At 47.2% G+C, this 17,379-nt stretch overlaps 1 protein-coding gene across 3 annotated transcripts in view; it reads right to left on the reverse strand.

The window, feature by feature from the left end:
* Positions 1 to 5,632, reverse strand: part of LOC147029372 (transmembrane ascorbate-dependent reductase CYB561-like) — a 62,775-nt gene extending 57,143 nt beyond the window's left edge. Inside the window, exon 1 of one of the 3 annotated variants that reach the window (XM_085872372.1) lies at positions 5,453 to 5,632. The gene's annotated coding sequence lies outside the window, so the exon portion shown is untranslated. Of the gene's footprint in view, positions 1 to 5,294; positions 5,414 to 5,452 lie in introns of those variants that run through there. The other 2 variants (XM_085872376.1, XM_085872375.1) reach the window with 2 other exon arrangements.
* Between the last annotated feature and the right edge of the window lie 11,747 nt (positions 5,633 to 17,379).

A 17,379-nucleotide genomic window follows, 5' to 3' on the forward strand; every position in this document is an offset into this window, starting at 1 on the left:
GAAGGGCATCCGGCGTAAAACATGTGCCAAATCACTATGCATATCATACGGATGATCCGCTGTGGCGACCCCTAACAGGAGCAGCCGAAAGAAGAAGAAATAAATATATATATATATATATATATATATATATATATATATATATATATATATATATATATATATATATATATATATATATCTATCTGTACTCCAATGTTTTTTTTTCTGTGCAACTGCTTGTCCAATCGATGCGAAACCTTAAAAGTGGGAGAGACTCCACATGGATAAGATTTTGAAAACTCTAACATCATAGGTCACATGGTATGGCAGCCATATTGGATGAATGGAAAAAATTAGGGCATTTTCTCCAAATCCGCTCAATTAAATAAATAAAAATTTAAACTTGGCATGCGTCATCAACTTCCCATGGGGTATGTAGGGAAATAACGATGACATCTGTGAAGTGGTATTCCAGCCATAATTGATTGAATCCAAATCTTTATCCGAAGAATCTGAAACTTCATATATCTGATGTACGACCCAATGTGAGTGGATAATTAAATTCATGACATCATTGGTCTGACAAAAAAAAAATTAATAAGTAAATAAATAAATAAATAAATAAATAAATCTCCAGAACCGTTAAGAGATCGATGCAAAACTTCATACATAAGATCGACAAGCCATGGGGAATATAGTTTGAATTTTTTCTTTATATTAATCTTCATTTGACACAATTTCACCTTAATGTGCACAAAAGTGATCATTAAATATCCAAATAATCAATCAATAATCAAGAAAGCTACAGATAATGCAATGTGCGCGACATCATAGGGTGCATGGATGGATCGTACGGATATGTGGGCCATAATAGCTGTGTGCCATAACCGGCACGTGTCGAGTTAACAACGGTATTTTTGTTCAGAATGATTGTGCGAGGTGAGACCATGCGCTATACTGAGTGCCGTTCTAGTTTGATCACGAATCGGAACATGAACCTGTAGTTCATCAATACTTTTCCTCTGAATTTGTTCTGATCGTGCATGAGCAAAGAGGAGCAAGACAATTTATTTACCCTATCTGTCTGACTTGCAATCAAAGTTGAAAATCATTCCAAACAGAAACTTGCTGTTTATAATGACGTCATGAAGGACAAAAACAGCAGGAACGAGAAACTAATGTAACATGTTGAACAAGGTGTTGTAAAAGATGATGCATCAACGGCGGTTAACTTCGGAATTTTTTTTTTCTTCGACCGGAAATCGTGGAGATATCAATTAAAATCTTTATTTAATTTTAATTGAATGATACAATTCAACAACGTAGAACACAAATCACCTTTATGACACTTACAAAAACCTTACGTTGAGCAGTAAGTACTTGGACAAAATATTCCAGCATTTTTGCGGTTGTACTCACAGTTTGCGTGGGAACTTTATGGGTGGTTAAAAATAAATAAATAAAATCATACTCCTCGACACCAAACATGTTTGAATTCCTGGAAGCGATGGAAACCGGGATTGCAAGTCATAATAGAGTACACCATCGACATCATACATTGTGGGAATTAACCCGGCCGTAATGAAGGGATATTTGCTCGTTACAATGGCAACTAGCGGGTTTGTCCGGAATTTTCACCTCCAACCCCACTAATCTGCCAAGGCTGTAATAAACCCACGTTTGAGTTTCAATGAACCTTGCTTGCATTTCCAGGTAAAAAGTAAGCATCACGCAACAGCCAATCAAAATGAGGCTTTCATGAATCTTGCAACAGTGAACGCACGGAGTTAAATACCATAGTACTTCAACATCCACTTCAGTACAGATGGCAGCCTCTTCAACCTGAGACGGCTTCTGGCAGACCAAGACCTCAGAGATCCTCTTTGCTGATGACTGCACCTTCCTGGCCCACACAGAAAAAGCTCTCCAACACACAGTCAACTGTTTCTCTGAAGCAGTTAAGGCCATCGGCTTCACCATGAGTCTGAAGAAAACCGAAGTACTGCACCAGCCACCGCACTTCCCTGAACAACCCACCCAACATCAACATCGACATCAATAGCCACGAGCTAACTGCAGTTGAGAGCTTCACTTACCTGGGCAGTGTTATTGCAAAATGATGCTAGTGCCCAAGGACATCGACAACAGACTGTCCAAGGCAAGCAGCTCCTTCAGTCGCCTCTCCAAGCGCGTCTGACAGAACCATGCACTCAACATTCCCACCAAGATCAAGGTCTACAGAGAAGTAGTCCTTACAACCCTGTTGTCCGATTCAGACATGGGTCCTCTATAGAAGACAAATCTGCTTGCTTGAGCGCTTTCATCAACGCTGCCTGCGTTTCATCATGAAGATCAAGTGGCAGGACTACATTACAAACAATGCAGTTCTCAACAGAGCTGGCATTCCCAGTGTGGAGAGCACTCTGCTACAATGACAGCTGCGCTGGTCTGGCCATGTTGCACGGATGCAGGACTCAAGAATGCCAAAAGCTGCCTTCTACAGCCAATTACGTTCCGGCAAAAGCAACAGGGGTGCTCCCCGAAAGCGTTTCGAAAACCAGCTCAAGAGACAGCTCGCCTTGGCTGGCATCGACCACAAGACTTGCGAGCAGGATGCTGCAGACAGAGATGGCTGGTGGTCAGACATCAAGAATGTGTGTTGTCGCTTTGAGGTGGACAGACGTGAGGCTGCAGAGGAAAAACGCAGGAGGAGGAGGAGGAAAGAATCAGCGGCAACTCAAAACCCTGCAGGACAGGATTTACGGTGCCCCAGATGCTCCAGGCCCTGCAAATCCAGGATTGGCCTTTTTAGCCACCAATGAGCATGGCCAACAAGTCTTCCCTTGATCTTCATCTGCGAAGAACTGCCATCATCATCATCATCATCACGTCTTTATTTGGTTTTTCTGAACATAATGGATCTAGTTTGCTGGTGGCTCCACCAAGACGCGAAAAAGAGAGTTCATTCATTCACTTACAGCGAGATCCCTTACTTCATCTGGTAAACAACGATGGTAAGAAAGCATCGTGTACGGTCATTCAATCACTTTGTGTCCAGGCTGCAGCTGCTGCTTGCATCATTGCTTGGAGCACGGTTGTGTCATTAATGCAGTGCCCCCTGTATGTTAGGGCCATGTCACACCTTGACGTTTTAGCCAGCGTATGGCAAGGTATCAAAATGTATGTAAAACGCTGGTGTACGCTGAACTATTTATTTTTTTTTTTAAGTTTTGGGCGTATAATAACGTGTTGGACATATGCATAACGTATTAGTAACGTACACAGAACGTTTCAATCACATATAGATAACTTATACCAACGAATGCTGAGCGTGTTGTCGACGTTCACAACCTATGCCCAACGATAGTCTAACTTATGCATAGCGCGGCAGCGTATCGCCGACGATCACGTGGCGTAGGCTCTTCATAGGCTGCGGCTCGACCATTCAAATCATAACCGCACGAGACATCGAAGTGTGAAGCCGCTGTCACACCTTGACGTTTTAGCCAGCGTATGCCGACGTATGAAAAATTTGCCGAACCAAGCTGGCACACGTCGAATACGTTATGGGTAAGTTTTGTACACGTTAAGAGCACGCTGGCATATGTCGTAGTACGCTGGCAGACATCGTAGTATGCTGGCATACGTCGTCATACGCCGAGTACGTCGAGAAATTTTCAGCATGTTGAAAATTTCTCGACGTATGACACACGTTCCGCATACGCTGGCATAAGTTGTAGGCACGTTATGCGATCGTTGACACACGTTACTTGTAAGTTACTCATAAGTCGAAACACGTCGAGGTAATGGTTAGCGTCAGTGTTCCAGATTCCCTGGTTTTTTATTTTCTTCGGTATGACGGTGATGTTGAGACTTCGATTTCTAGTGCGGTTATGATTTAAATCGTTGAGCGGCAGCCTATTAATTATATTATATTATAACCGCACTAGAAATCGAAGTGTCAACATCACCGTCACGCCGAAGAAAAAAAAAAAACTAAGGGAGTCTGGAACACTGACACTAACCATTACCTTGACGTGTTTTGACTTATGAGTAACTTACAAGTAACGTGTGTGGACATGTGTCAACGATCGCGTAACGTCCCTACAACACGTCACTCAAAGGTTAGAAATAAGTTTCGGGTATGTTAAACATTATCTCGACGTGTTTCGACTTATGAGTAACTTACAAGTAACGTGTGTCAACGATCACGTAACGTGCCTACAACTTATGGCCAAGCGTATGCGGAACGTGCGAGTCATACGTCGAAAAATTTCAAGCATGGAAAATTTGTTGAACACCTCGGCGTACAACGACGTATGCTAGCGTAGAAAGACGTATGCCAGCGTGCTCTTAACGTATACAAACTTACCCATAACGTATTCGACGTGTGCCAGCGTGCTCTTAACGTATACAAACTTACCCATAACGTATTCGACGTGTGCCAGCGTGCTCTTAACGTATACAAACTTACCCATAACGTATTCGACGTGTGCCAGCGTTTTAGCCAAATTTTGCATACGTCAGGCATACGCTGGCTAAATCGTCAAGGCCTTTAGGCGACAGGGCCTTTAGGGCAGGAATTTGTAATTTGTTTATCACACTGGCAAGAGCTCTGGACTCTTCGTTGTGGACACCGTGGGATCTTTAACGTGTACCAACTAATGCCGGAGATGGGACGCCCAGTTTAACGTCGATCCGAGGGACGGCACACACATTTATGTATCGCCACACCTGCGAAACACCGACATGGCTGGGTAGGGATTCACACCCAGGCTAGAAGGCTGAAGAGACCTCTCACCATCCTGCCAACCCACTTTTCATAAATTTTGGTTGTGGCACACCAAGGCAAGGGACACGGAGTAAGACCACACAAAGGGAATGAACATTAAAAGATGCCAAGCAGCACCAGCCAATGACGATCCATCATTTGCTGCAGATACCTGGACAGACAAAGCGACTCTGCTGAGGTGAGATTCACAGGTAAACGCAGCAACTCACTCAGTGTTTCACCTCCTTTTTTTTGTTTTTTTTTACCCCCGATTCAGGAAAACGTTTCCCCGACAATGCCACGCCAACAAATACGATTCACACTGCCACAAAAGGTAGCAGCCACAGTAAGTTCCTTGGACTTGGGACAAACATGAAGTTATTCATCGCTTGTCGAAAAAATCATTGGGATCAATGGGAGCCTAGATTTGTACATCATGCCACTCGTGGGACATGGCACACAGGAGAAGGGTCCGCGGGGTAAGAGGACGGGGAAGTGCCAAGGGTTTTATAATAACTCGGCACCACGAGGTCCGACTCACGCTCATCATCCCGACCCCGAGCACCTTCCGAATCCTCAACACGGGGTGTCCATTAAAACCGGGAACCACTTCAGGTACCGCCTCAAACGATCGATTGAACTCGATAACGAACACTGGTCATTTATACACCGCACAAAACAGCACGTTCCTTGATTTACCTTCAAGCCGGGCCGTGTGTGGGGCTGGGGTGATCGACGTGGCGACGGCGATGAAACGGAGTTTTGATTTCAATCGATATTTGTATTTACAGTACGGAAAATGAAGCGTGGACACGTCACCCGATTTGCACTGCGGTTTCCAAATAAACAAACAGCTCGCTGTGGGCGGGGATTGGGTAAGGAGTGGGCGGAGATTGGGTAAGGCGTGGGCGGGGATTGAGAAAGGCGTGGGCGGGGATTGGGAAAGGCGTGGGCGGGGATTGGGAAAGGCGTGGGCGGGGATTGGGAAAGGCGTGGGCGGAGATTGGGTAAGGAGTGGGCGGAGATTGGGTAAGGAGTGGGCGGAGATTGGGTAAGGAGTGGGCGGAGATTGGGTAAGGAGTGGGCGGAGATTGGGTAAGGAGTGGGCGGAGATTGGGTAAGGAGTGGGCGGAGATTGGGTAAGGAGTGGGCGGAGATTGGGTAAGGAGTGGGCGGAGATTGGGTAAGGCGTGGGCGGAGATTGGGTAAGGCGTGGGCGGGGATTACGCGAGGAATGGGCGGGGATTGGGCCCACATCGACACAGGAGGGATATTAAATCCTAAATCCCAGGACACGGCTGTCAGTGTTATTATAATGAATGATAATTTTATGTGATATATAATAACAGGCTCCTCCATTATCTTCCTGCACCCGTTTCATCGCCTTGTTTGTGTTCCTCCTCCTCTCGTGGTACCACGACGTCTTCCCCTGTAAATGGATTGGTGTTTGCCATCTTAGTTTAATGTATTATTTGTATTTTCTGAAGAAGAAAAAAAAACACAACAAATAGAAGGAACAAACAAATGTAGTACAAGCAGCTCACACCTTGTCCTGGGACTTATGACTCACCATGTTGGTGATGGTCGTATGGCAGCAAAGCTGCCGGGGTAGCTATAATTTACTTGAAGCGCGACTGTGTCGCTGATGCAGTGCCCCTCTACGAGTACAGTACACACACTGGAACTGGTACTCATTTCACCGACCTCGGAAGGATGACGGGCAAAGTCAACCCCCTGGTGTATTAATTCAGCGGCGGACGGGGCTTGAGCTCAGGACCCTTGGATCCCAAGCCGCCACCCGAACCACCGAACCAACACCAGGCTCACTCACCATGTTGATATACTGTATGGTATGTACTGTACAGGATGTGCACATTGTGGTATGTACTGTACAGGATGTGCACGTTGTGGTGTGTACTGTACAGGATGTGCACGTTGTGGTATGTACTGTACAGGATGTGCACGTTGTGGTATGTACTGTACAGGATGTGCACGTTGTGGTATGTACTGTACAGGATGTGCACGTTGTGGCATGTGCTGGACGGGATGTGCACGTTGTGGTATGTACTGTACAGGATGTGCACGTTGTGGCATGTGCTGGACGGGATGTGCACGTTGTGGTATGTACTGTACAGGATGTGCACGTTGTGGCGTGTGCTGGACGGGATGTGCACGTTGTGGTATGTACTGTACAGGATGTGCACGTTGTGGTATGTACTGTACAGGATGTGCACGTTGTGGTATGTACTGTACAGGATGTGCACGTTGTGGCGTGTGCTGGACGGGATGTGCACGTTGTGGTATGTACTGTACAGGATGTGCACGTTGTGGTATGTACTGTACAGGATGTGCACGTTGTGGCGTGTGCTGGACGGGATGTGCACGTTGTGGCGTGTGCTGGACGGGATGTGCACGTTGTGGTATGTACTGTACAGGATGTGCACGTTGTGGTATGTACTGTACAGGATGTGCACGTTGTGGCGTGTGCTGGACGGGATGTGCACGTTGTGGCATGTGCTGGACGGGATGTGCACGTTGTGGTATGTACTGTACAGGATGTGCACGTTGTGGCGTGTGCTGGACGGGATGTGCACGTTGTGGCGTGTGCTGGACGGGATGTGCACGTTGTGGCGTGTGCTGGACGGGATGTGCACGTTGTGGTATGTACTGTACAGGATGTGCACGTTGTGGCGTGTGCTGGACGGGATGTGCACGTTATGGCGTGTGCTGGACGGGATGTGCACGTTGTGGCGTGTGCTGGACGGGATGTGCACGTTGTGGTATGTACTGTACAGGATGTGCACGTTGTGGCGTGTGCTGGACGGGATGTGCACGTTGTGGCGTGTGCTGGACGGGATGTGCACGTTGTGGCGTGTGCTGGACGGGATGTGCACGTTGTGGCGTGTGCTGGACGGGATGTGCACGTTGTGGCGTGTGTGCTGGACGGGATGTGCACGTTGTGGCGTGTGCTGGACGGGATGTGCACGTTGTGGTGTGTGCTGGACGGGATGTGCACGTTGTGGCGTGTGCTGGACGGGATGTGCACGTTGTGGCGTGTGCTGGACGGGATGTGCACGTTGTGGCGTGTGCTGGACGGGATGTGCACGTTGTGGCGTGTGCTGGACGGGATGTGCACGTTGTGGTGTGTGTGCTGGACGGGATGGTTTTACTGGATGGACATAATTACTAGCGGCCCATTCGGCTCGCTATACCCGTCTCCCATCTGGGTCGGTCCGTCGTCCATGCACTCACGCAGGCCATGTTACTCACATTGCTCACACATTCCAATACACTCGCACCACTCCCACACTCCGGGACAATCACATCAGGGGTGGGAGTGTAAATAATATTGCCAAAAGGATATGATTTTGTGCTTGAATCGCAGACATTGAGGAGTGAATGTAAACAGCTCCAGCAATTCCCATTCATCAAGAAACAGAATGAAACTGGAACACACTCAGTGGAGAACACACCTCCGCCAGGTTGAACAGTTTACATTTTGTGTCCCACTGATGGGCCAGATTCGGATCCGGATTTAAACCAAAATCGAATCGGCTTGTTCTGGTCACCGACCCAACTCATCCACCAAGTTTTACCACAACTCTTCTACAACTTCTTGAAATGTCATGTTATACTGTTGTGGGGCCGGGTCTCGGTGGCGAGCCCGACCGCGAGATGGAGCAGTAGAGTCGGCTCCACCGAACACCCAGAATTTAGTTCGTACCTTTCAGATAAATCTGAAAGGTCACAGGTCCCTTATCGGACCGAAGATCGCCAATAGGTCAACCACATGAGATAGGGTCAATTGCCAATTGACATATACCTAAATACCCACGTCGTCCAAAATACTGGGGAAATTCACCCTCGGCAGGATCTGTCTGATCCGAGTCGCAGGTAACGGCTCGGATCTGGCGTAACCGAGCGGAGTTACCAGAGCCGCGCCGGACCAAATGAACAATTTGCTGCTTCACTATTTTCCAACACACACCATGCTAAGCCAATGAAAGAAACACAGAAACGAGCTGGTACATTCAACAAAAGGGGGATATTTATTCATAACAATAATCGGGGAGGAGAACACACAGAGCGGAGTTATCTGAATATGAAAATGTAATGTACAAGGAACACAGGCACTTCACAGTTTATACTTATCAGACGGGGCCCACGAACACAGACACAGACACACACACACACACACACACACACACACACACACACACACACACACACACACACACACACACACACACACACACACACCCAGAAATTGACCCATCGGGTCTTTATTGAAGGCTTCCAGCTTGAGGAAAGGTGAGCTGAAGACCAGAGCTAGCTTTGACCTGTCTGCCTCGTGCAGTCTTCGACATTCTGGCTCGGCAGGACTCGAACCCGCAACAACGATGCCACTCCAAGCACCAGGGACGGAGGGTGAAGGACAGACGCCAACCAGCACGAGGACGGGCAAGGCAGCGAGCGCCAGCAGGCAAGGCGAGACGATCCGAGACGATCACGCAGGCAAACCCCAACTGCCCCCATTCGGATCGTGGCGATCAATTATTCACTTCCCGTCCAGGGGGGAAGGGACTCCCTCTCTTAACCCCCCCCCCCTTACTGGACGGTTTTAGCACTCGATCCGCTCGTTGCCCCTGTGATTGGCCAAAAGGGGCGCCAAGTCCACTGATTGGACCGGGGGGGGGGGGGGGTGTGGCGGGCGTCACGGCAGACCGCCCCTCAAACAGGAAGATGAGTAATATTGTCCTGCTTTGGCTCCCATTGACTGAACGACGGCAAACTCGCTCGCATCTCTGATTGGGGGAGAGAGAGAGAGAGAGAGAGAGAGAGAGAGAGAGAGAGAGAGAGAGAGAGAGAGAGAGAGAGAGAGAGAGAGAGAGAGAGAGAGAGAGAGAGCAGGAGAGAGAGAGAGCAGGAGAGCAGTAGAGAGAGAGAGAGCAAGAGAGCAGGAGAGCAGAGAGAGAGCAGAGAGAGAGAGCAGAGAGAGAGAGAGAGAGAGAGAGAGAGCAGGAGAGAGAGAGAGAGAGAGAGAGAGAGAGAGAGAGAGAGAGAGAGAGAGAGAGAGAGAGAGAGAGAGAGAGAGAGAGAGAGAGAGAGAGAGAGAGAGAGAGAGAGAGAGAGAGAGAGAGAGAGAGAGAGAGAGAGAGAGAGAGAGAGAGAGAGAGAGAGAGAGAGAGAGAGAGAGAGAGAGAGAGAGAGAGAGAGAGAGAGAGAGAGAGAGAGAGAGAGAGAGAGAGAGAGAGAGAGAGATATATAGACGCCAAGTCGTTCATTGAACTCCGCCCACCGCGAGCATTATGGCGTCAGGATGGGGCGAGGCGAAGGTGTTGTTGTTGTAGTTGAAAATGTAAAAGAAAACCCTGACTCTCAAAATAACTCCACAGCGCACGAACATTTAATCATCCATTAGACAAAGGGACGGGACCCTGACTACAAACACATTCTTACCGATATAACTGATCTTTGGGACCTGAAAGTTGAGTGCTCAAGGTTTCCAAATTCGTAACAATACATCGTTTTGGCCCAATCTGTCAAAGGTGAAGAATAATGTCATAAATTCTCGAATCCGGATGTCTATCTTCACTGAAATCGAATCAATTCTTCATTGTAGTACACCGAACCTATCCACCAAGTTTCGTCCAAATCTGTCCACAACTTTTTGAGGTACAGAAAGACAGATAGACAGGGGTGAAAACATAACCCTTGGTGGTGCAGGTGACGAGGATTAAAAAACCATTTGATAAGGTACCAAATCAACATCTGTTAGCGAAGGTGAGGGCTTGTGGAATGGTGAACTGGAGTTGTGATAGGAAACACAGTGGCTGTGAGTGGGGGTGATAATCAACTACTGAATACTCCATTCCAGCAATGTGCACTGTACGGTGCACTGTACAATCGATTCCAGCAATGTGCACTGTACGGTGCACTGTACAATCAATTTCAGCAAGACAGAATCGACGTCGATTCCATGTACTGTCGGACCCGCCATTCACGGATTCGCTATTTGCGGACCCCGCGTATCCACATGTCATAAAAGTTCCACTGCTTCTCCATTTGCACTTTGCTTTCACAGTTTTTTTTTATCATTATCATTATTATTATTATTATTATTTTTATTTTATTTGAAGACACCAGGACTGTTCTCCTGTATCTACCTGGGAAAATTGGAATCAGCCACCATCAATGCATTATATAAAAAGGTGCAAAAACAGATCTCCTGAACTACAGCCCAATTAGCTTCCTGTACTTCCAATCATCAGCAAGGTCTTGGAATCCATCATCACAATTAACATAAAATCCTTCCTTTTCTCCAACAACCTCATCTCAAATCATCAATTCAGATTCAGGCTGTAATAGGCACGCCGATCACCTGCAGGCTGTAATTGGCATGCCAATCACCTGCAGGCTGTAATTGGCATGCCAATCACCTGCAGGCTGTAATAGGCATGCCGATCACCTGCAGGCTGTAATTGGCACGCCGATCACCTGCAGGCTGTAATTGGCACGCCGATCACCTGCAGGCTGTAATAGGCATGCCGATCACCTGCAGGCTGTAATTGGCACGCAGATCACCTGCAGGCTGTAATTGGCACGCAGATCACCTGCAGCCTGTAATTGGCACGCCGATCACCTGCAGGCTGTAATTGGCACGCAGATCACCTGCAGGCTGTAATTGGCACGCAGATCACCTGCAGTCTGTAATTGGCACGCCGATCACCTGCAGGCTGTAATTGGCACGCCGATCACCTGCAGGCTGTAATTGGCACGCCGATCACCTGCAGGCTGTAATTGGCACGCCGATCACCTGCAGGCTGTAATTGGCACGCCGATCACCTGCAGGCTGTAATTGGCACGCAGATCACCTGCAGGCTGTAATTGGCACGCCGATCACCTGCAGGCTGTAATTGGCACGCAGATCACCTGCAGGCTGTAATTGGCACGCCGATCACCTGCAGGCTGTAATTGGCACGCCGATCACCTGCAGGCTGTAATTGGCACGCAGATCACCTGCAGGCTGTAATTGGCACGCAGATCACCTGCAGGCTGTAATTGGCACGCCAATCACCTGCAGGCTGTAATTGGCACGCAGATCACCTGCAGGCTGTAATTGGTACGCCGATCACCTGCAGTCTGTAATTGGCACGCAGATCACCTGCAGGCTGTAATTGGCACGCCGATCACCTGCAGGCTGTAATTGGCACGCAGATCACCTGCAGGCTGTAATTGGTACGCCGATCACCTGCAGGCTGTAATTGGCACGCAGATCACTTGCAGGCTGTAATTGGCAAGCCCATCACCTGCAGGCTGTAATTGGCACGCCGATCACCTGCAGGCTGTAATTGGCAAGCCCATCACCTGCAGGCTGTAATTGGCACGCCGATCACCTGCAGGCTGTAATTGGCAAGCCCATCACCTGCAGGCTGTAATTGGCACGCCGATCACCTGCAGGCTGTAATTGGCACGCAGATCACCTGCAGGCTGTAATTGGCACGCCGACCACCTGCAGGCTGTAATTGGCACGCCGATCACCTGCAGGCTCTAATTGGCAAGCCGATCACCTGAGGGCTGTAATTGGCAAGCCAATCACCTGAGGGCTATAATTGGCACGCCGATCACCTGCAGGCTGTAATTGGCACGCCGATCACCTGCAGGCTGTAATTGGCACGCCGATCACCTGCAGGCTGTAATTGGCAGGCCGATCACCTGCAGGCTGCAATTGTCAAGCCGATCACCTGCAGGCTGTAATAGGCATGCCGATCACCTGCAGACTGTAATTGGCATGCCGATCACCTGCAGGCTGTAATTGGCACGCCGACCACCTGCAGGCTGTAATTGGCAAGCCGATCACCTGCAGGCTGTAATTGGCACGCCGACCACCTGCATGCTGTAATTGGCACGCCGATCACCTGCAGACTGTAATTGGCACGCCGATCACCTGCAGGCTCTAATTGGCAAGCCGATCACCTGAGGGCTGTAATTGGCAAGCCGATCACCTGAGGGCTATAATTGGCACGCCGATCACCTGCAGACTGTAATTGGCACGCCGATCACTTGCAGGCTGTAATTGGCAGGCCGATCACCTGCAGACTGTAATTGGCAGGCCGATCACCTGCAGGCTGTAATTGGCACGCCGATCACTTACTTGCAGGCTGTAATTGGCACGCCGATCACCTGCAGGCTGTAATAGGCATGCCGATCACCTGCAGGCTGTAATTGGCACGCCGATCACCTGCAGGCTGTAATTGGCACGCCGATCACTTGCAGGCTGTAATTGGCATGCGGATCACCTGCAGGCTGTAATTGGCACGCCGATCACCTGCAGGCTGTAATTGGCATGCCGATCACCTGCAGTCTGTAATTGGCACGCCAATCACCTGCAGGCTGTAATTGGCATGCCGATCACCTGCAGGCTGTAATTGGCACTCCGATTACCTGTAGGCTGTAATTGGCACACTGATTACCTGCAGGCTGTAATTGGCACACTGATTACCTGCAGGCTGTAATACAGGCAACAAATCGACCATTATGCATGGTATTAGAAATTTTAACAACTTATCGTCTTAGTCTTGAAGAGGTCCAGGAGCAGAGTTTGGAACTACTTCGGGAAGAATAAAGAAGACAGTCCAAAAGTTCGATGTTTTCTTGTTCAACAGAGATCACTCATCACAACACATCTGATACGTTAATACATATGAAAACCAAACACGAGATGAAGTACAAATGAGTGACTGTTGAGAATGTGAAATCAGATTTAGAAAAACCTGTAACAATGAGAACAAGTTCTCAATCAATCATTCTGAGCATCCCACCATTAATTTGTAATTGGTCACTTGCTCAGACACCAATACAAATTTTTATTACAGACCCTAGGCATCAAAAAGCAACACGTATCGAACAAATAGCTTCAAATGGAGCACCTCGCCACCCATTTGAGCATTTAAATAGCATCAGATGTCGCAATAAATGGGAATTGTTTCTCCCAGCTTGCCGGCTCGATGACAGAAGACGGCATTTGTATTTTTGCCTCCTCCATCCCCAACCCGTTGAGAATCCCGTGGGGAACGGACAACTTGCTCGTGTTCTGTAAAATGTCAAACTGCTCCAGGTACGGCGCTGATTCCCCTCTACGTGATCTCATTATTAACCAGGTGTTGATAAATGTGATTGTGAGGCACATGAAGCCTACATCTGTTGTTGAAGACTCTGGCTTGAAAGACGTTGTGGGGAGTTTGGACTATAAATATAAACCTCCCAGGTCGTCGCACCATCATGCCTGAAATCTGCTTCCTGAAGTGTGTCGAGAAGCCTGGTGAAAGCTTGCTCGGATGATTCATATTACCCTCACAAAGCATGTCTGGACACCTTGTGTGTCAAACCTAGGTGTACATCACTCTCAAAGCACACCTCCTTGCCAATTCGATTGGGATTTTCATGCTCTTGTTCTTGGCACGTTGCATATGAAACCCCCATACTCCATCCCCCCAAAACCAAATAAAAAGAAAACGAAAAAAGTGCTGGGAATTGTACTCGATTCCACAAAAAAAGTACTGGGAATGGAAGTGATTACAAAATTCCATGAATCGCCCATCTCTACCTGTGAGTGGGAGGATGTCTGCCTGGGAAGATGTAAGTCGTGGGGTACCTAAGCCCTCCTAAGGGATCAGTACTGGGACCATTATTATTCATAATTTATATTTACAATTTGGATAGTGGGGTTAAGAGTAAGCTTTCTAAATTTACAGATGACACAAAGCTTGGAGGTAAGGTAGATAGCAGAGAGGAGGTGATCAGATTTAGGAAGGTCTGGATACTTTGATAGATTGGGCAAAAGATTGGCAGATGAAGTTGAACAAAAAGAAATGCAAAGTGCTGGGGATGGGTAAGAATAATGAAAATAGAGATTACATGATACAAGCGGCAATTTTGGAGTGCGTCACACAGAAGGATCTGGGGAGGTAATACACACGGGCGGTAAGTACACAGTACCGTGCCAGGGGAGCCACAAGGAAAGCAAACAGAGTTTTAGGTTCTATTAATTGGGGGATAAATTATAATCAAAAGAGTTCGTGTCAACATTATCTTGAGCTCACCTCGGCTTTAGTCGGTGAGCTTATGCGATCAAGCAGTGTCTGTAGGTAAGTCCGTGAGTGAGTCGCTCAGTGAACACTTCAGTCATTATCGCTGGAAACAAACACACAATTTTGATGAAACTTGGCCACAGGCTTCATATCTGATACCTAATAAAGGTTTATCAACCGCATCACAAAATTTGCACTCGCTGAGGAGGTCTATAGGAAGTATGGGGGGGTGAGGGTTGGGGTTGACCCCCCAAAATAAGGATTTGCTCTATTCTCCAAAACTACACACACAATTTCAATGAAGCTTGACCACAACCTTCATCACCTGTGATGTACCAAAGTTTGTTCACGGCATTGGAAAAAAAAAATCAATGTCTGGGGGGGTCTGTGGGGGGTTTGGGTGACTGTTGCTCCTGATCCATAAAAGCTTCAGGATCTGTGGTCCTATTTTTAATGTGAGGCCTCATCTCAAATATTGTGTCCAGTTTCGGTCACCACAACTGAGGAAGGACATCGCTGCCATGGAGAGGATTCAGGCATGGCACTGGCGTACTATGATGTAAAGCAGTTCCTGTGGCTCGATCTGGATCGTGTTGATCTTGCAAGACCTGCAATGCTGCTTTGGTTTGGAAGAAAAGACAGTTATCTCACATGGTGACAGAAGTTAACCGGACCTGCTGCTTTTTAACAAACGACCATCCATTAATTACGGTATGGCGTTTCCGTACTTTGAATACCTGACTATCGATTGGGATGCAGCGGATTTATTTGGAGAATTAACTCGGTTTCGAGACCACGTTCAGTTCGCGTACGCGGGCCCGCTAAACTCAACCCAAGGCAAAAAAGCCGGATGGCTGGGCACGTGGATTGGTGCTCATGGCCGTGGGGGTTATAAAACGTTCACATGGGAGTATACTGAGAAAGATGATCCTCACAAGGTATTCGATCATTCTGAAACGTATGTGCGACCGAGAAAGAACAAGCGGATCGCCCGGCACCGACTCAAGCACCGAAAACAAAAGAGTGAGGCGACCTTTGATAAATTTGTAAAGGACCTGAGGATGATTCTCATGGACTGCGAGTATGCCGACCTGAGGACATTCTAATAGATGTGATCATTGATGGCATTTATGAATGCAGGGTGCAGGAAAGATTACTGGAACAAGGTGAAGGACTGTCATTAGGAAAGGCTCTGGAGATTGGACAACAGTTTGAGTTGTCATGCAAGCAAATCCGCATCGTGCGGAATGAAGATATCTACAAACTTGGAGTGTCAGCTATCACATCAGAGCAGACCGCATCCCGAGCCTTGTGTCTATATATATATATATATATATATATATATATATATATATATATATATATATATATATATATATATATATATATATATATATATATATATATATATATATGTAGTCTAAATTGAGTGAGTCACAGACGTAGCTTCTGGTCAATCTTTATGGAGACAAGCTTTCTGCCAAATAGACCTTCTTCTTGGTCTCCCTCAATGATAGCGAATATACAGTGGTTTGTATATCTGTATGGTAATGCAGGTGTATCCAAACATCCAGGTAGGTATATAAAACTCAAGCTGCACATTTGGCACTGCTATGTGAACAACGTCCTGACTTCAACTTACTGTCCCATCACAGATGCCCTTCCTTTCCACTCTCTCAGAATGAGGAATAAAGAAATTACCATGATACATCAGACCACGTCTATTTATTATGTGCGCACGTGGAGGGCTTGGTGGGGAGAGGGCTCAGATTAGTTTTAACTTCTTATCTGTGTTCCTAAGAAAATGAGCCACAGATAAGTCCTATTGTGTGGATGTCCAGGTTAACACAAGATAAGAATCATGAATCTTGGCAAGAGACCAGGTTTGGAGCCGGGATAAAAAAAACGCTGGTGTGTTGTTGACCTTGTTCCATAGACCGACACCCTTGTGCAAATTAATTGACTCACAAACGTTTTTTCATGTTTTTCGAACATTTTGTATTATCCCTCCATAATATACCCGTTTTAGCAATTAAATTCATGTTTATTATTATCTTTAGGTCATTGGCGTTTGTTAGAGCTTTTACAGGAGGAGTTTGGATCTAGCTGTACTGCACATGCACGAACTTTGGGTGGGTGATGCAATAGGGATCCTTACGTCAGCCCCATTGTTTCACTCGGCATTCAACACACCGCTCGTGAGAGACGATGGACATCACTCCTCGGAAGCGGACAAAGATTTTTACACGATTCGAGCACTCTGAGAAGTCACAGTGAGAGAGATCCCAACGATTGTAGGTGTCAGTCAGCGCTCCGTCTCACGGATTATATATCAACCAAGGCGTTACAATTGGATCGTCACCAAAGCTTAAAGGAAAGTGTGGAAGAAAACTTAAAACGACACCGAGAAACGATTTGTTTTTGATTCATCAAAGCAAACTTGATCCTCGAAAGACCAGCGATGATCTGCAAAAAGATCTAGCCAGATCAAGAGTCGCTGTGACTTCCAGCACTGTTCGAAGAAGGCTCCTGAAT

Source organism: Eptatretus burgeri, chromosome 3, assembly GCF_056783735.1.
Source record: "Eptatretus burgeri isolate ZD-2024b chromosome 3, Ebu_testis_v1, whole genome shotgun sequence".
Lineage (NCBI taxonomy): Eukaryota > Metazoa > Chordata > Myxini > Myxiniformes > Myxinidae > Eptatretus > Eptatretus burgeri.